Source organism: Telopea speciosissima, chromosome 10, assembly GCF_018873765.1.
Source record: "Telopea speciosissima isolate NSW1024214 ecotype Mountain lineage chromosome 10, Tspe_v1, whole genome shotgun sequence".
Taxonomy (NCBI): Eukaryota; Viridiplantae; Streptophyta; class Magnoliopsida; order Proteales; family Proteaceae; genus Telopea; species Telopea speciosissima.
Genome location: NC_057925.1, coordinates 45,405,560 through 45,426,055, shown reverse-complemented (window position 1 = coordinate 45,426,055; position 20,496 = coordinate 45,405,560). Strand labels below are relative to the sequence as shown.

Genomic DNA, 20,496 nt, shown 5'->3' with positions numbered 1-20,496 from the left:
TTCGACTGCTTTAAGAGGGCAGTAAGCACACAATAAAATTTGGTCAACTACTTACCCCTGACACGTCAAGGTGCAACCTCCGTGATCCTGACTAGTTTTCACAGGCAAACTCGTACTGTGGTCAATAATTTTGTAGCTGGGTTTGACCACCAGTGAGAACAACTCACCAGCATACGTGGCAGTGATAACTACACGTCACGGGAAAGAATTAATAATTAATTATACTCCCGGGGTGTGGGTATAACAACGCGTCACCCGCTGATTAGCCATCATTTTGGTGGCTCATCAAAACTGTTTAACTAATCGGCCTTAATTTTGAAACCATAATCGAACCATTTATTAAACAATTTCATGGTTTCGGTTTAAACGGTTCAGTACAGCTTCGGTAAACGTTTTCGATTTGATTTTGACACCATTTATCAAGCTTATCAGTTCTAGCTCTACCTGCTTAGTTCTGGGCTATTGAAATTCTATCCTGATTTTGTTTTTGGAGAACACTTACTCAAATCCCTTATATCTCACAAAATGGCAAATATCTCTCATGACCATTCCTCATTTCCTTCTGTCAACCAATCTAAAAGTTTTTTGCAATCAGTCTAGACATCGATGACTGAGGCACCTAGTTTTTTTGCTCTTTGCAATCCACTGAGGTTGACTCTTGCCTCAGACTCCTGTGCACACCCTACAAAACTAAAATTCATCATTGTAGTAATAATACAATTATCACGAACAAAGTTGAATATCCGGCTTAATTAGACGCTCGAACAAAACTTCCAACACAAATGATTGTAAACAATTTTGGTTTAAACAAAGAGGACTAATCACAAAGGTTCGGAGTATAAGGGTATTTATGTAATATCCCTTCATATGTTCTAATATAATCCTACTTGTATTAATACTCAAGCTGTGAGGGGCAATCTCATAATTAGTCCATCTGATCTAAACCCTAGTTTCCTATAAATACTAGCTGGAGGCAGCAATATGGGTATTCCAAACTAGATACTCAGGGTATAATGCTTTAAGCAACCTTGTGCTTAAACCCTAAACCCTAACAATCTTAAAGCATTAGGTATTTTCTCTCAATTGACTTTGGAGATCGAATTACATTGAGAGATCGGTTTTGCAATCTTAGTTTTATTGACGTTTATCATTCACGGCAAGGTGACCTCTGTGATCGATTTTGGATTTCTGGATCTACAATTCTGGTTTTGATCATTTTTTACGCGAGCATATCATTCACGAAGCATTCGTGTCAGGTGTTAACTGCGAAGTGGAAGCCACAGTTGATTCTTGAAATTGAAATTACGTTTGCGCCTTTCAAAGCTTTGGTTATCGTGCTTCTGTGTTTGTCAGAGAGAACATCCAAAGCTTCTTTATTCGGAAGTTTGCCCTTTTGTTTTCTGATTTCAGAGATAAGCTTTGTTCCTTTAATCTATCAAAAGAGGTTGAAGACAAAAAGTACTTTGATTTGATTGATTATTGAAAAAAAAAAAAAGGAAGTCAAAGCAATCAATGCTTTGAGTTGAAAAGCAATTGATTTTATTCTGATTTGCATTTAAAAAAAAAGAGGCATATCAGAGTACGTTGGAAAAGCAAAGCTTTGGCTGTTTTAAAAAAACAAAAACAAAAACAAAAGGCTTTAGCTTTTGATTCGTTTTTGAGATCGGTCACAACCTACGGGCTACGACCAGTGCCACCCGTCACTGAACAGCAGCCAGTGATCCGTGCCTGCCAGCACTAGGGTGCACACCATGACTGTCGACGCCGCTGCACTGCCACCATCCTTTCCTCCGTCATCTGAATCCAGGGTTCTCCATCTCAGGTGTGATTGTTCCTTGAAGTATTTATTTTTATTTGAATTTTTACTTGGGCATTTAAACAAATCACATACTGTTCCAATTGAGATGATCAAATTGGAAAGCCTTAGTGGCTCTGAGTTCAGTTCTTCGAAAAGGAGGACTCAGTTTCGACTGAAGTACCTCAATATTTTTTACACTGTAGTAAATAAAATTGTTTATTACATGGACCTAACTGAAGCCCAATGGATAAGTGATGAGGACTTTTGCAAAGACTACCTATTGAACTGCCTGTCAGATAGGCTGGCAGAGACCTATAGTAAATCTGAGACTGCAAAAGAGATTTGGGAAAACTTAGAAGTCCAATTCGAAAAGGAGGAGGACCTATCAAAAACTCACTTGGTTGACAAGTTTATGGATTTCAAGTTTCAAGAAGACAAGGAAATACTTCCTCAAGTAACAGACTTTGACAACTTGAGAACAAAACTGAACCAAGAAAATATCCCTGTTGTTGATGCATTCTTAGTGGGTGCAATTATTTTTAAGTTACCCTCTACCTGACAATCCTTTAAAACTGAGATGCATAGGAAGAAAACACAAGTGGGGTTGGATGATCTCAAACGGTTAATTAGAATCGAAGATGAGAACAGAACTAGGAATAACTTGGAGATGATGAAACAACAACAGGCATCTGCCAATTTATTTTCACAATCCAAGAAAAATTCTAGACAGTCTAAGCCACCTAAGAAAGAACCCTAACAGTTGGAGGCCAAAAAGACTAACTTTAAAAAGAAGGATAAGTGCCGCATCTGTGAAAAGTGGGGTCACTATGCATCTGAGTGTAGGGGTCCAAAGAAAGGGAACACTGACACGCCACAGAAAGAAGTTCACATGTTGGTGGACAAGACTAAGCCTACTAATTTTGTTGCCATGGTTGGCAAGGGTAAGGGGTTGACCAGTACATCTTCAGATTGGTGGTTAGACTCTAGAGCGACTTGTCATGTTTGTAATAGCAAGAACCTACTCACTGATGTTGTTCAAGTAGCAGAGACTGTCACTGTTGCAAATAGAGACGTCATGGAAATGATTCAACATGGGACAGTGAACCTGGTTCTATCATCAGGTAAAATATTAACTTTGAAAAATGTTAAAATCTTTCCTGATTTTGAAAAGAATTTAATTTCAATTGAAATTTTGCTTGATGTTGACATATCTATTACTTTTAGTAGTGGTAGAGTAACACTGTCTGTTAACTCTTTTTATTTTGGATGTGCTTATAATTTGAATGGTATGTTTAGGTTGAGTTTAGCTAATGAGACAATAAACCATGTTAACCATATTTCACTTGATCCCAAAATACTACACTGTAGATTAGGACATGTGAACTATAGAAAAATGCTCAAACTAGCTAAAACTCATAATTTATCATTAGACACTTCAATTAGATTTAACAGATGTGAAGTGTGTGCTCAAACCAAAATAACTAGAAAATCTTTCAGACCGATTTCTAGGAGCACTCAACTTCTTGAACTTATACATTCTGACATTTGTGACTTTAAAAGCTACACAACTAGAGGAGGTCGAAAGTATTTGATAACATTTATCGATGATTTTTCTACATATTGTCATTTATACCTGTTAAAATCTAAAGATGAAGCATTTGAAAATTTTAAAATTTTCAAGAATATGATAGAAAATCAGTTAAACTTGAAAATTAAAAGATTTAGAAGTAATAGGGGAGGAGAATACAAATTAACAGAGTTCAAGGAATTCTGTGTCTCTGCAGGCATAATCCTTGAAACTACTGCTCCTTACTCACCTCAATCAAATGGCATAGCTGAAAGAAAGAACAGGACGTTAACAGAGATGTTAAACTCCATGTTATTGATAGCTGGCGTGCCCTCTTGCTATTGGGGAGAAGCAGCGTTGACTGCAAATCACAGTCTAAATAGACTACCACATTCAAAACTGACTTCTACACCTTATGAACTATGACATAACCATCCATATAGATATGACACTCTTAAGGTTTGGGGATGTATAGCTTATGTTAGGATATAAGATCCTAGGAGACCAAAGGTGGAGACTAGAACAAACACTTGCGTGTATCTAGGTTGTGCAGAAGATAATGCTGCAGGCCAATTTTTGGATCTATCCACCAATGTGGTGATAGAATCTAGGGATGCTATATTCTTTGAAGATAAATTCCTCAGAGATAAAGGCTTGACCTTGCCTGGTCTGACAGAAATGGTTATAGAATCACCCATGGATACTGAACCAATTATTTTTGACACTCAACCCATAATGGTTACTGAATCAGAATCTAGAAAAGTATCTACTAGAGATAGAGTACCCAAGAATTTTGGTGAGGATTTTGTGACCTACCATTTGTTGGGTAACCTAGAGGGGGGTGAATAGGTTACCACTAGTGGATTTTGCCTCTTTTTCGATTGGTTGCACACTTATGTTAAATATAAAAAGCAAGAGTAAATGAGGCACAAGATTTATAGTGGTTCGGCTAACTTAGCCTACATCCACTCCTCTCAACCTTGAGAGAATTCCACTAGTATTTCTCTTTCAATACAATAGGTGGAAAAACGACACATTTATAACTCTTTTTAACAGGATAAGAGGATCCTTACAATCTTAGTTCCAGGACAAGAGTATCCTTTCAATCTCTTAAGGATGAGAGGGTCCTTGTACTAATCTAAGTACGGTCTAGATTAATACAACAATGCTTTATCAAGTCAAAAGCATAAACAAGTAAATACAATAGAAGTTTGGTATAAATACCTATCAAAGAGTAGTGACACTTTTACCCTTTGAGTGATGGTGCTCAATGATATAAATGAGAGTTATGCACCTTGAGTCTCCTAGATGATTCTCCTTGATGGCATGAGTTGGAGAGAGTGGAGAGTTAAGAGCTTGGTAAGATCTCTTTGAAGAACTTGAATTGAATAATTTAGCTCAATGACAAATTTTCACTTTTGTACTTTTGCAAATGTACTATGCACTTTTTCTATTAAAAGATGTGTTTTGTTTCTTGTTTGGATGTGTTTTATAAAGCCAAAAGTTGGAGTTTGTTTATTTTCCAACGGTTATAAAATAGTCATATTTTTAGACTGTCGTTCGACCTATAAAGGTTGTCGGTCGACCATAAAAAACTAACCGTTGAAAAACTAGCCGTTAAGGCCAAGTTTGGGGTTGTCGGTCGATTGTCGGTCGACCTATAAAGGTTGTCGGTCGACCATAAAAAACTAACCGTTGAAAAACTAGCCGTTAAGGCCAAGTTTGGGGTTGTCGGTCGATTGTCGGTCGACCTATAGTTCTGTCAGTTGCAACCGACAGGCTACTGGAAATAGGTGTGTGTTTTTTATATTTTGTAGGTCGATCGACAGAGTCTGTAGGTCGATCGACAGACAGTTGTCCTGTTTTTTATTATCTGTCAAGGGGATTTTTGGTCCAGCTTGCTTGGGACTTCATAGGTTTTTGTCCAACACTTTAATGGCCATGTTTCTTGAGTCTAGGGCATGGAAATGAGTTCCTCCTAGGGTCTCTTACATGTGAATGCAATGTGTGTGCAATGTGATATGCACATGTAAAAAAATGTGTTCTAATGCACTTGAATCTTCTTGGAGAGTCTTTGTCTTGTTAATTCTTGGCTTCCTTTAGAAGATGTTCTTCAATCTTCAAATTTCTTCTTTTTCTTAACTTTTCTATTGTGAGTTCATTGATCAAGTCTTTCCTGGATGCTTGATGCTTCCAACGTCTGACTATCAAGCTTGCTTAAAGATTGGAATATTAGTATTAATCTTAATGTTTGTTATCATCAAAATCAGTTTATGGAGGAATGTGTTTTTCAACAATCTTCCCCTTTTTGATGATGACAAACATGTGATTCAAAATATGCATTACTCATGTATGCATGCAATTCAAGATAAATATATGCATTACTCATGTAGGCATGTAACTCAAGATGAATATGCATAAATATATGCATTACTCATGTAGGCATGTAACTCAAGATGAATATGCATTATCATACATCATATGATTATTTGAATCATAATTCAAGGTAAAGATAAATATGCATATCATATATGCATTATCACATAATATGAATATTTGAATCATAATAACTTCTCCCCCTTTTGTCAACGCAAAAAGGAGGTGTAGAGCATGAGTAGCTCCCCCTGAGCCAGTGCTAGTAACTAAGAACAAGCAAAAACAATCTTAGGGTGGCTCCCCCTAAGAAAATGACTTCCTGCATGGTTAGAAGAACAGAGAGCAAATAATATGAAGCCCAATAAAGTATTAATTTTAAAAGCATCACATGCTTCAAAATAGAAGTTTCATCTTTTAAAAGTATGCCACAAAGTACATATCAAGAGTTCTAATATAAAGTCCGTGATGTCAACTATCTCTACTGTGGAGGAGGGGGAAAGAAATGCAGATTGAGACACTGCAAGATCACTTGGTTCTCCTTTTGGATGCGAAGAATCTCTTCTTGATCTTTATGGAGAGAGGTGAAGTGATCATCAAAGCCTTTCAAGCGGGTGTCAAGTTGTTGGCAAAAATTTGAAAATTCTCCTCTGGTGACATAGTCCCCTGAGGGTTCACCAACATAGTCTTCATCCTCACTGTCGTCCTCTTCTTGTGACTCTGCTTCTTCACCTGTGACATGTTGGATAGCTCGCTTCCTTCGGGCTTGGTGTGAAGGAGGAGCCACAACAAAACCCAGCTTCATCTTCTTGATGGTGGATGAGTCAATGTCAAGCATCTTGGGGTCAATGAATTCCCCAGAGAGATCCACCTCATGGAACTTAAGGATGGCAGTTATGAGTCTGCCATATGGAAGGTTTCCCCTGTAATGAGGTACTGCACAGTGTTCCATGGTCTTCATAATCAAGTATGGAAGATTGATAGGATTGGTAGTGACAAGACACCAAGTAATGTAGGCTTGAAAGGGATTGACTTGGTCTCTATGGCCTCCTTTGGGCAAGATGTTGTAGCTTACAATGAAACTGATCATCCTAGGTAGTTCATGAAGTTGGATAGCTTTAATAGTTGGTTCAAACCCAACATAGTCTTTCATGATGGCACCATAAATTTCATCTACATTCATAAAGGTCTTGGCATCTCCTTTGGGAGGAAGATATCTCATATCTCCTAAGGTGGGAATTCCTATGATCTCTCCTAGATCTTCATAAGTGAACATGATGGGAACACCCTTTACTAGGGATGTGATGGCAAGCCTATCATTCACTATTTGGGTTATAAGATTACAGTAAAAATGTCTGGCAAGGTTAGGATAGCAGGGATCAACATAAACTAAGGTATTTTTCCAACCCAAATATTTAAAATATTCTTCAATGTCATAGTCAAGGAATTGAAAAACTCTTACAGTTCTTTCCTTGTCAACCTTTCTCTTCTCAAATCTTCCCCAGAAAATGGAGGCTTCTTCTGAGATCAGAGCTCTCTCCAACTTTGGCTTTCTTCTTTGGTTGCTTGCCCTTGCTTTGCTTTGGAGCCATTTGAAACCTAGGGCTTTAGAGATTTTGAGAGAAATAGAGATTTTTGGGTTGGAAGTGGATAGATTGTGTAGGAAGAGTGATTTGGGGCTTGGATTTGGTGAAATCTCAAGGAATTTTGCAGGGTTTTGCCTTGGAGTTCAGAGAAAAAGGGTTTTGGAGAGGAGAGGTCTCGAACAAAAGAAGAGGGAAATGAAAAGAATCCTCTCGGTTCTTGTTTAAAAACGAATTTTTTCTTTGTCGGTCAACCTACACGAGTCTGTCGGTTGACCGACAGGTCAAAAATAGGGATTTTATGGGATTTTAGCCTAGAATTCTCTAACAGCCTGATTTTTGGGCTTTTTGAGGATTTCACTTTACTCAAAAGGGATGCAAATCCCGAGTTCTCTCCTCAAATAGCAGAATCTCTCTTCACTTAATGGCTTGGTGAGGATGTGTGCAAGTTGTTTTTCAGTTTCAATGTATTTTAGAACAATTTCCCCTTTTTGAACTGTGTCTCTAAGAAAGTGATGCCTAATATCAATATGTTTGGCTCTTGAATGGAGAATGGGATTTTTGCTTAAATTGATTGCACTTGTATTATCGCAATTAATTGGAGATGAACCAAAATGTATCCCATAGTCCTTGAGAGTTTGCCTTATCCAAAGGACTTGGGCACAACACCTACCGGCCGCAATGTACTCGGCTTCAGTAGTGGAAAGAGCAACAGAGTTTTGTTTCTTACTAAACCATGAAACCAAACAAGATCCTAAGAAGTGACATGTGCCACTTGTCACTACAAGAAATTGATGCAATGACGGCACTTTGGGTTGAGTTATTGCGGCATATTTTACAAACGTCGTCATATGTGAAGATATACCGACATTTTAATAAAAATGCCGTCATATATAAAGGTATAACGGCGCATGGGTTTAAATGCCGTCATATATAAATATATAACGGCGTTTTATCACAATCGCCATTAAATAAAGCAATTTTCGCGGCATTTTTTAACAAGCGCCACTGGAGTTTACTGTGTAATAATGGTTTAATATATTTTTTTAACGGCGTTTTCAAAGAAATGTCGTTGTATTTCAAAATACAACGGCGTTTATCTATAAACGCCGTATAAAGTAATAGTTTTCAGCAAACAAAAACCCCAAAATCTTTTCACTTCCCCCTTTCCATCTCCATCCATAAACATTTTCGTTTCCCCGCTCTTTCCATCTCTCTCTCAAAGTTCTCTCAAGTCTTTTTCCCCTCTCAACCGTCAAACTTCTCTGAAATCCCTTTCCAAAGACAGAGCAACGGTGAATCGCGACACCAATTCTGCAAGTCCCACAAGGTTCGATCCGTTAAACCCTTCTTCTCTTTTTCTTAGATGTTTTGATTTGTCGAGAAAGTGTTAGTTATTGTATTTGATCTGTTGTTAGTATTTCAAGTTTTTGTCCAAATTCTTTTGTTTAGGGTTTCTATTGTTAATTCATTGTTTTAAATTTATTTATTTTTAATCTTAAACTCTCCTTTCTCTATTGCTCTCGTGTTTTTAGCTTCGATTCATTCTGTGTTTGTCTTTGGATTTGCTTATGTTTATATATGTAATGTGATTTTGATCTTTAAGGGGGAGAGTATTTTCTACTTTTCTCTTTCGTCTTCGTTCATTCGATTCTTTTGCTTCGTTTAAGCACCAAAGAAGATGGGTTTGATTTCTAGAATTGTAATGGGGATTATCGTCGGCATCGCTTTGAGGGCATGAGCTTTATGGCCTGTGGGGTGTTGATATATCGACTACAGTACTAATACTCACTGGGTATGGTCATATGGACTATGGATAGAGTCGAGATCGACCGCCACTAACTTCTCTGTCAATGATTGAGTCAATTCACGAAAAAGGAGAGGAGGAGAAAGATGGAGAACCCAAGAGAAGATGTTGACATTTCAGCAAGCAATCAATATAAAATAGAGCAGTTAAAGAGATGGGTAAAACTTATAAAACATAAAAGGATGGTTAAAGGTGGAGGAGGGGAGAGGAGAAGAGTGGAGTGGAGAGATGCTATTCTAGTGAATAGGAGTCAACGTAGAAAGACAATAGGAGAAGTGTCAACCCAACCCAATCCCATAGAATTCAAATTCACCATTTTTATATTCTTTACTATTAGGTAACAGGTAGTAGGGATGTAAATGGATAACCGAAATCCGAATCCGAATTCGCATCCGTATTCGTTTAGGGGCATCCGTATTCGTTTAGAGATATCCGGAAAATAATCCGAATACTCCGATTAAAATCCGTCCGAAAAAAAATCCGAATACTTAATAATAAAAAATTAAGTAAATAATGATTTCAAGGGTTTTTGAAGATTAAATAAGTTCTAGAATATGATGAAAAGAGAATCATGATCTAAGAGATATGGATTGAGAGTGAATTGTATCCGCTAGGGGGACGAAGGTCCGGGTTACATCCGATCACATCTGATCCGTATCCGATCCGAATCCGATCCGTTTACATCCCTAACAGGTAGGACACTTTCTTTTTTTAAAGAGGAAATTGAAGAAACCACCCAAGATTTCTGTTTTTTTTTTTTTTTTTCTTTTCCACCTTTGAAGGTGCATGAAGGAATATCTCTCTCTCTCTCTCTATCTCGGTGTGCTGTAATGGGAGTGTCGAAGAAGATATAGAAAACAAATAATGGCATCCCTTGTATACAAACAATGGCGTACGACTAGAGATTAATACCCACCCACATTATGAAATTCCACAATAAGAGATTAAGAGTGCTTGAATAGCCCAACAAATGTGTATGATCAAGCCAAATTAATGAAGCTAACCGCATCTGCATTATATACTTGAGATGAACTCAACATGAAGGAAATTTCTATTTCTGTTGAGTTACTCTCCTTTCTAGGTTTAGCCAGAAAAAGAGAAGAACAAAAAGGATAGAGAAGAAAATAAAAGTAACTATTCTCAGTTCATCACCATCTATAATCAAAACAGCTACTCACAGAAAGAGGTATAAAGGGAAGAACTTATAAGCACATGTACTTTGAGAGTACTATTATTAAGCAAAAACATCACAGTTTCTCCCCTTCCCCAAAGCAAATTGACTACGTTTTTGAGTCACTTACCTAAATTTTTTTTTTTCTTTCTATCTGCCAAGATCATCTTTACTAAAGATGATTAGCGCCGCCTCCAAAGGATCGACCAGAAGCCGACTTCATTTCTGGATCCAGGGAACTGATATCAATACCATGTTGTTCTCTTTGTGATAACCCACCTCCCATGCTCCTTACCATCCCTCCAACACCTAAGAAGTCTCTTGTTAACCTATCAGATCCTCCAAGACTCACTGTAAGATTTTGATGCAACTTGGGTTCTTCCATGTTTCCAAAATTGGTATTCTGATGGTGTTGTTGTTCCAATGACATTCTGTTTGTATTGAATCCACCAAAATTGGTCTATTGTTCATGTCCACCACTATTACAATTCACTCTAAAGGTAGGGATTCCTCCTGAAGCACCTCCAAAAATGGAGGAGCCACCATTTGCTAGAGAATTCATTAGATTTTGGACATGATTTTCATTTTCCATCTGTGACAATGTTTCACCCCCACCACCTCCAAAATTAGCCCTAAAATTAGGCGTCAAGTGAGACTTCGATTTAGGACCACTTAATGAAGAACGCCAAAACCTCTAAGCAAAGAACCACTTCCACTGCTTTCTTTTGAACCCGTTTGAGCAGCTTTTTGAAGCAAAGCTATTGCGAGACATTTGAGGAATAACAACTTCAGTTTGTACTGAATTGTTGTAAAGAGAAGAGACACTTGACCCAATGTGATCATCCATTAGGTTAGAAGAAAAGAGGGAATTTCCTTCTCCACCGATTTCCATTGAACTGTCGGGAATTAGTAACCGAAGAGGACAATTGATCGTGTTATTGTTGACATTGTTGCTATTATTGATGCTGCTATTGAAAAAAAGCTGAGATTGAAGAGATTGGCGCGTACATTGCAGAAGAAGAGGAATTACTTGTCTTGCTTTGAAGTTCAAGTAGTTGCATTAGTCCTTGGAAGGTCTTATTTTGTAACGATCCATGGTGGGCGCTTCATGGTATTCTTGATTTGAAGCTCCTGGTAGGAAGAAGCGGATGAATGGGTTTCTTTGAGGTGATCGAAACGATGAAGAAGGATTCAATTGCGAGATGAAATGATTAAATTGTGCTCCTCCGCACCATCCCTTTTAGAGGAGTAGAACCTCCTTGACCTTACATATTTCCTGCATTAAAATTCTATACAATTGATTTGCTTCCGCCCACCATCCCTTTTCCTACAGATCTATGCCAAAGCTTACGATAAGATATTTTTTTAAGTTATAAATCATTTAAGTGTATCGGTTTTTGGGTAGACAGTTTGGTGCATTTGTATTTTTTGAAAAATGTCGAAATTGATGCTACCCACTAGGATATTTGGGTGTTTTGAATTAGTTTGTTGGCACAATAGCTTATCAATGTGTGGGATCTTTCATATTTATTGCAAAGCCTCTCCCTATCGAGACTAGTTCTTGAGTCTCCTCTCAATTAGAGGAACATGAAGGAAAAGAAAAAGAGACAAAAATGAAAAGGACAGTTATTGGATGTACGCTTCCGTAATGGAGAGCACCTTGATTTAAAAAATGAAAAAACAGGGCCCTGCTCTTACCGCCATTCATTGCTTCTTTTCTCATTAATTTCTTTGTCTTCCCTAATCCCAATCATTTGTATCTCCCTGTCATACCGACCTATATCATCCAATCAAGTCCTTCGGGTGAAGATCACATCTCATGATAAATATCTTATTAAAATCGACTGTTTCAAGTTGTAGAAACAGTCGGATATCCATCTTTGGATGTTATGAGATTGCGCCTGAGGGTAGATATCCATCTCCTCAGGGATGGTTTATTGGGTTTTATTAGGCATGGTAATGGGGTAGGGTTATGAGATTGCAGCCCTGAGGTTAGATATCCATCTCTAGATGTTATGCATAAGGTGAGTGGGGTCATTGCATTGGTTTTTAGCCAGTCATATGAAATAGCATGTAATGGAAAAGATAGATAAGAAGAATTTTTAATCCTCAATGGTGGTCTGGTTGGAGAAAAGCAAATTGGATAAAAGGTTCAGGAGGGAAGAGTCTCTTAGGTGCTCAGTTATAAGACATAGAGGTCCTGCTACCTAGAGTCTCTTTGAGAATGGGCAAGAGAGAAAACGATGTCACATTGTTTCCTATTCAAAGTTTTTTTTTGTTTTTTTTATGAGAAGAGAAATATTATAAAACAAAAGAAAAGATTACACAGTATTGAGAAGAGTGTCTACTCTCACCAACAAAACAGGAAGGGGAAATAAATAAATAGAGTTTATTGTAGCAAAAGTTACCTGAGAATTGAATGACTTAGAGTTTATTGCAGGTTTATTAGGTTTACATTGAGACTACGTAAGTAAGAACAGCTCCATCTACTATGATCTAGTCCTTATTCACTAGTCAAAAGCTTTAGCCCAAGTTTTAAAACCACCAAATTTGAGAATGCTTACAGAAATCTGGAAGCAATATATTGTATTATATTGTATAACAATTATAATGGATCACCAGTATATTCATGATGTCTTCACTCTCTCACTCTTTCACTCAAAATGCAAACCCACCCCAAGGCTGAAAAAGGCTAAACAGATCAACCCTCCCTTTTAAACTCATTTAAACATTATTAGGAAACTTAGGAAGAACAGACTAAGATTTAATTAGAAGAAGTAATCAACCAAAATCTGAAAAATAGGGCTGAATAGAGAAAACGTTTGATACCCACAGCAGAATAATAGAAGTAGCAGCAGTAGTGGGCAAAAGGAGCCAAGACTGAGTTTGAGCAGCCCTCTTAAAGGGTGGCATAAAACCCCAAAATCTTGTACAAAATAGAACTTAGGAGAGACACCAATAGAGGATCGATTTCTGCAGAAAAACCCCAGGTTATAGCGGGGCTCGAGTGGGTGAAAGTCGGAGTTCGAGCTTGAACTCAGCGGCACGAGATGGAGGTCTTCTTGCGTAATAGCAGTGGTTTGGCAGCGATTAACTTGATGGGGAAACAGCCTTCAATTAACAGAACAGAGAACACAACACAAGAAAGAACGCTAGCTTGAGAATTTATGCAATCAAATTTTCCCCAAAAATCTCTTGAAACAATCTCCACTCTCTACCATGAGTTCATTGAAAAAAAAAGAGGAAACCCATTCAAGCAATTTATGCAACCAAACTACATACGAAAGAGCACTTATCGTTTTCAGTTTCGAGATCCGAGATATAATATTAACCTAAGACAAAAGATGTATCAAAGGGTGTTGATCCATACCTTTTCGATTGTAGGGTGCTGATTAAAGGGTGCTGATCCACTTCCTGAGACAAAATGGGAAACAAATTGGATCAATCTTCAAAGAAATATCCACACAGAGACAGTGAGAGCTAGGGAGAATATGAGAGAGAGAGAGAGAGACAGAGAGACAGAGAGAGGGAAAGAGTACAACTAGCACATTTGATGGGCATATATGTAAAAAAAAAAAAATAGTGTTTATGCATATAGAAGCATGAAATAGTGATGCCAGAATGGACTCTTTTATGCAGTCTAGAGTGCAGGTGTTTAAGAAAACCCACCAAAGGAGAGATGGCAGTTACATAAATCAGGCGACAAGAGATATCATAGTAAGTATTTGTCAAGGTTAATAATGTTTATAAAATTTATGCATATTCTTGGGTATCTATTGGAATGTCCGTTGTTAACCTGTTATACATTGGTTTATAGGATAAGTTTGAAGAGAAATTGGAAGAACTACCCCGAAATGAGAGAGCAGTGTTGTCCAAAACGATCTTTTGTGGAAGCATTTGGCGTTGATCCTCCGGGCCGAGTGCGCGGTGCGGCCTAGGCGTAAAGCCGAGTACTCTTGGCCTTACACAAAGAAATATTGAGGAGAGACGGGAGAAAGAAGAAAGACAAAGAGAATTTGCAATGATGAAGGAAGAAATTGCTGATTTGAAACGTGTTGTAGCTGATCTATCCCAAATACTTCGGGGTAGAAGTAGTTCGGAAAGTTCTACTCACTTATGTAAGTAATAAAATTATGAAATTTTGTTGGTTTTTTATTTTAATTTTTATCCGAAGTACTATACATAGTGATTTTACTTACCCATTCATTTGAGCAATGATAATTGAGGCCATTGCATTAGTTGGCTTTTTTTGTCCGTCTATCTGTACAGGTATGCTTTCGATTACTTTCAAGATTTGAGTTTCATTTGAACTGTTGAATGGATTAGTTTTGAGTTTGATTTGGGTTCTTTTGACAGTCTTCTTCCTACTCTTTAATCTGCTTCCTACTCTTTAACAAACCCCAACTTTGAACAACAAGCGCATGTGAAAACAAACCCCAAACCCCGGCACGGCATAAGCCAATTTGCCTAAATAGTGAGCTAAATATGTTTTCACCTTGCATTCTTTTTCTCTTGTATGTTATACCTCAACACTTTCCACAATTTAAATCCTTGATAACATAGTATCCAAAGATCAATTCTTCCAAGAAACCTTAGACTAATGGCAATTCAGTATTCATATTCCTGCAACCATAAGTAATTGTATTGTAGTGAAAGCTCTATTTGATGATAGATTAGGTCTTTAATTTGGAACATTTCTTAGAAATAGTCAAACTTGCATGTGTTATTCTTTTTCTTGCTGTTCTTGAGGAATATTGTTGTCCTTTTTCTCTCTCTTCTTCCAAAGATATTAGTTGGGCCTAAATTATAAGTTACAATTGCTATTTCATTTTTTTTTTTTGCAATTGGCTATGCATTAATGCTGAATACTAAATTGATTAGATTAGGTACCAAAAATCAGCTTGTTTATATGAAATCCTGGAATCTGGTTCATCTCATAAGACTATCAGCTTCAGGCAAATTGAATTTTGAACCAGATGGTTACTATCATCTGATGAGATGTTTTTTTGTGTCTTCCTACTGATGCAGTAGTGTCTTTAAAATACAGATCTCACAGGTTCTGTAGTGATAATCTTTTGTAAAATCAAAGGTACTCTTCTCCAGCCAGACATCTTAAGGGGTATCTTCTTTGCATCGAAAAAATACAAGATATTTTTCAAAGAACTTCAAAAAAAACAGAAAGAAATACACTTGAAAGGGAAGCAGAGATAGAGTCTAACCAACTATGAAGTGATCGAGGCTTGCATTTGGCAAGAATTCATAGATCAGGAGCTTTTCTTCTCCTTTTAAGCTGAAGCCAAGGAGTCGTACAAGATTCTGTGCTGCAACTTGGCCACTAACACCACCTCATTCTTAAATTCTAGTTCACCTTGTCCAGAATCTCTAGATAGCCTATTCACAACAACTTCTTGTCCATTCAAAAGCTTACCTTGTATACTATTTGTGTTAGAGGATCCTCTCAAAAGAGTGGACTTGTATAGACTGATTTAAAACCACCTTTAAGAATTCAGAATGCAACTTTAAACTGTATATGTTAAGATTTTGTTGCATGCTTGTATCATAGTAATGGATCATTAGCTTGTAGACAGCACCGAATCCACCTTGTCCAAGCTTATTCATATCGGAGAAGTTGTCACGTGGCAGCTCTTATTGTATTAAAGTCAAATTGCAAGGATTATGCCACATTGATATCAGCCACACCTTAACAACCAACCCCGAAAAAAAAAAATCAACCAATACTTCCCAAATAGAAATGCTTTGATGAAAACATGCGGACAATTTTGTATAGTGAGCATAGCTGGCCAAAGCTTTCTTTCTTTGGATTCAAACTAGTTCTCTAGGGACTTGAAGACAATATGTTCCACCCAAGAGATTTTCCAAGGGAAATTAATGTTTGCCTAATAATTTGTTTTTCCCTACACGCTCCTCTTGATTCCTCGCACAATCAAAAGAATATAATGAAATCAATCCATTATAAATGTTTTAATTTCCTACATACAAAATTTCGTATACATTGACACCTAAATAAAATATAAAAGATAGAGAAAGATTTAAAATACGGTTGCTCACCATCAATTTCACTCTTTGGCTTCCTCATACAAAACCATATAAATAGGGTAGAAACAAGAATAAGCTGCCATATTGCCACAACGACAATAATAATGACAATAGTCGGCAATTTTTCCTTTCCCTATAAAAACCAAAATCTTTCTTTTAATGTGTGATCCAATTGATTGGTTTTAAAAGGATTAATAGCAAATGATGCATGAATACACATAAAAAATAGACAGTCTTGAAGTTCAATGGTGTGTGTTTGAGGGGAGGGGGTCAATCTTGCTTCTACTAGAAAAAAATTAGAAGTAAAAAATAAAATGAAACTTCAATCAGTATTAACTAGAGCTCCTAAAAGCATAACATACCCTGTGTTACTATACTGTTTGCCGGTGGAGGCGAGAAAAGAGGAGGAGGAGTTGAAGGAGGTGATGGAGGTGTTGGAGCAGCTATTGATTCATAGAAAGGATCATTGAGCCCAAACCTCAAATTACGAGTTGGGCATGAGAACTCTCCCACATTGCTTTGCATTGCAACAATTTGGGATATGAGCAACGACTTCAACTAAGCATCTATTGCGTCATTCGAGATATATCGGAGTACACTGAATTAACCCATGAGTCTTCTCAAAGTTGTTTGTATAATTCACGCCCAGCAAACATTCGAGTGGAAGAACCAAAGACAGACTTGGTTCACAAGGTCATTCATTAAATTTGCCAAAGTCTGATTAAATTGAACTGGGTTTGACACATTATTCACATTCCACAAATACCAAGTTGGATTTTCTTGCAGAGTTGAGAAGATGAACTGATCGAGTACCTTAACATGCATAAATCATACCATACTATTGCACTGTTTGATTGGGACAACGTTGTGTGATATCTTTACTTGCTATGTTAACACAATTTTGACATTCTTGGGAAGTAATATAAACCGCATGCATGAAGAGACCATAGGCGTGTTGGAATTCAGGTAATTGTTGTGTTGTAAAATCCAGATCTTGTTGATAGCATTAGAGGATCGAGAAGATAGAAGATGGTTGAAATTGTATGATCTGTGTTAGATTTGTTTTTTGGACCTCCGGTTCATCTTTCTCTGTGTATTTCAGTATTTGTGTGCATGTGTATGTAAATGCATTTATTTCCTTGATTTTCATTGAATCTAAAATCGCTAGGCATTTGGGTATTCTCACATTTTCCGATTGAAGCATGATTCTTGTCTCTATGTAAGCAATTCCAAGGTTTCGTAGGAAGTAATGCTACTTTTTAATGCTTACTTCTCCTTGAGACAAGCTTTAATTATCCGATTAAGAACATCTAGGAAAGTTGCACAATTCAAGGCTTTGAGTGTGGGCTTGAGTGTGAAGATCTGTGAAGAGGTTTTATTTATACAAGCCAGTGAAGGATGGTTGATTGGATTGTTTATCTGTCCCTATAATTTTTGTTTACTTTGTTATTGGTACTTGTGCATACCTCTTGTCACCTTGAGTCTTACTAATTAGTTTATATTGCTATTTGATGGTTTTGTGTAGGATGGAGATGGTGTTCGGTCTTGGAATTTCACTTTTGGGCTTGGTTTCCTCACTTTGGGAGTATAACTTTGGTGGCTTCAGAGATCCATGAACTAATATTATTTTACTTGCTAATTGGGTTATGAATTTTGTATAGAAGGGGTCTCTTTGTGGTCTTTTGCGATGTCGAACCTTAGTACTATGGATTTTGTGTAGGAGGGGATCTTTTATCTTTTTGTAGTATTGGAACCTTAGAACTATGGATTCGTGTAGGAGGGGATCTTGTCTTTTTGTAGTATCGGAACCTTAGTACTTTAGACTCTGTTTTTATTTTATGTTTAATGGATATTTTACATAGTTCAATATATCTTGGCATTAGTAAAATCATTATTTTGTGGGATTTATGTGTTCTATATGAAACAAGTGGTCGAAAAGATTAATATGGATGAATGCATTATATATGAAATAGGTGGCAAAATGAATCTATTATATTTGAAACAAATGCCTCAATATTATTGCCTACAGCGGCGCTTTTATAAACGTCGTTTTAGTGTTAAGCCCCGGCATTTGCTACAAACGTCGCAACAATTAGAAATTCAGTGCCTACCTCGGCACTTTTAAAACGTCGTTGTAGGAAATTTTCCACGGCGTTTATTAAACGCCGCGTAAAGGCACATACAGATCACTCTCAAAAACGCCGTTGTACAAAACGGCGGTACCTTCGCCGAGTTTCTACGGCACAAAGTAGAAACGTCGTTGAATGATACAGCGGCGTTTTTGGGATCTATAGCGGCGTTTAAAAACGCCATCGTAGACCCAATTTCTTGTAGTGTGTACTCTTGCGATCAAGATGGCACCCTACAAAGTCGGCATCCGAAAAGCTTATTAAATCAAAATTTTGGTTCATTGGGTACCATAATCCTACATTTGTAGTACCTTTAAGATATTTAAAGATCCTTTTAACGGCACTAAAGTGGGATTGCATTGGGTTGGCTTGGAATCTAGCACAAGCACACACACTAAACATGATGTCTGGCCTACTAGCGGTGAGATATAGAAGGCTACCAATCATGCCTCTATAGCGTGTAGGGTCTATGGGAGTACCTTTCTCATCTTTAGATAGCTTTAGAGAGGTACTCATGGGGGTGCTAGATGACTTTTGTCCATCAAAATCAAATTTCTTAAGAAGTTCTTTAGTGTATTTAGTTTGACATATAAAGATTCCATTTTTGGTTTGCTTAATTTGAAGTCCTAAGAAAAAATTTAGTTCACCCATCAAACTCATTTCAAATTCATCACTCATGCATTTGCTAAATTCAACACAAAGATTTTCATTGGTGGATCCAAATATAATATCATCAACATATATTTGCACAATAATAGAGTCTTTTCCTTTATGTTTCACAAATAAAGTTATATCAACCTTACCCATTTGAAATCCACTTTGGATTAGGAATTCACTCAATCTCTCATACCAAGCTCTAGGAGCTTGTTTGAGTCCATAGAGAGCTTTGTTAAGTTTGAAGACATGATCCGAATATTTTGTATCCTCAAATCCAGGAGGTTGTGTAACATATACTTTCTCCATGATAAAACCATTTAAAAAAACACTTTTGACATCCATTTGGTACAGCTTAAAATTTTTATGACATGCAAAAGCAAGTAGCATTCTAATAGATTCTAGTCTTGCTACCGGTGCATAGGTTCATCAAAATCTATCATTTCTTATTGATTATATCCTTTGGCAACTAATCTAACTTTGTTTCTAATAATTGATCCATCTTCATCAAGTTTGTTTCTAAACACCCATTTGACTCCTATAATAGAATGATTTTTGGGTTTTGGGACAAGCTCCCAAACATTGTTTCTTTCAAATTGATGGAGCTCTTCTTGCATAGCTATTATCCAATCACTATCTTCCAATGCTTCTTTTATGTTTTTAGGTTCAATTTTGGATATGAAGGCAATATTATTGCAAATGTCTTGAGTTTTAGATCTAGTTTGGATTTCTTTGTCTAAGTCTCCAATGACATGATCCAAGGGATGGTCTTTCCAAGGTCTAACCTCTTTGGATAGATTCTTTGGTTGGTCTTCGGGTTCTCTTAGAGAGAAATTTTCTATGCTCTCCCTAATCTCAACAAATGTATCATCATCGTCAACCAATGGTTTGTGTCTATCTTTAGGAAGAGATTCATCAAATTTTATATTCATTGATTCTTCAATAATCAAGCTTTTCTTATTGAAGACTCTATAGGCTCGACTATTTGAAGAGTATCCAAGAAAAATGCCATCATCAGCTTTAGCATCAAATTTTCCTAAGTTATCCTTAGTATTCAATATATAGCATATACACCTAAACACTTTAAAGTAATCAACTTTAGGTAGTTTATTATGATAGAGTTCATAGGGTGTTTTGAGTAATATAGGTCTAATTAACACACGATTTAACACATAGCAAGCCGTATTGACCGCTTCGGCCCAAAAATATTTTGGAAGAGAGTATTCATTTATCATTATTCTAGCGGTATCTTAGAGTGATCTATTCTTTCTTTCAACCACCCCATTGGATTGAGGTGTTCTAGGAGCGAAAAAGTTATGGGTTATGCCTTGTTCATTGCAATAACTCCCAAATTGGT

At 37.0% G+C, this 20,496-nt stretch overlaps 1 pseudogene; it reads right to left on the bottom strand.

Annotated features, from left to right (window-relative positions):
* Positions 1-10,423: 10,423 nt before the first annotated feature.
* On the bottom strand, positions 10,424-18,669 carry LOC122643635 (annotated as a pseudogene).
* Between the last annotated feature and the right edge of the window lie 1,827 nt (positions 18,670-20,496).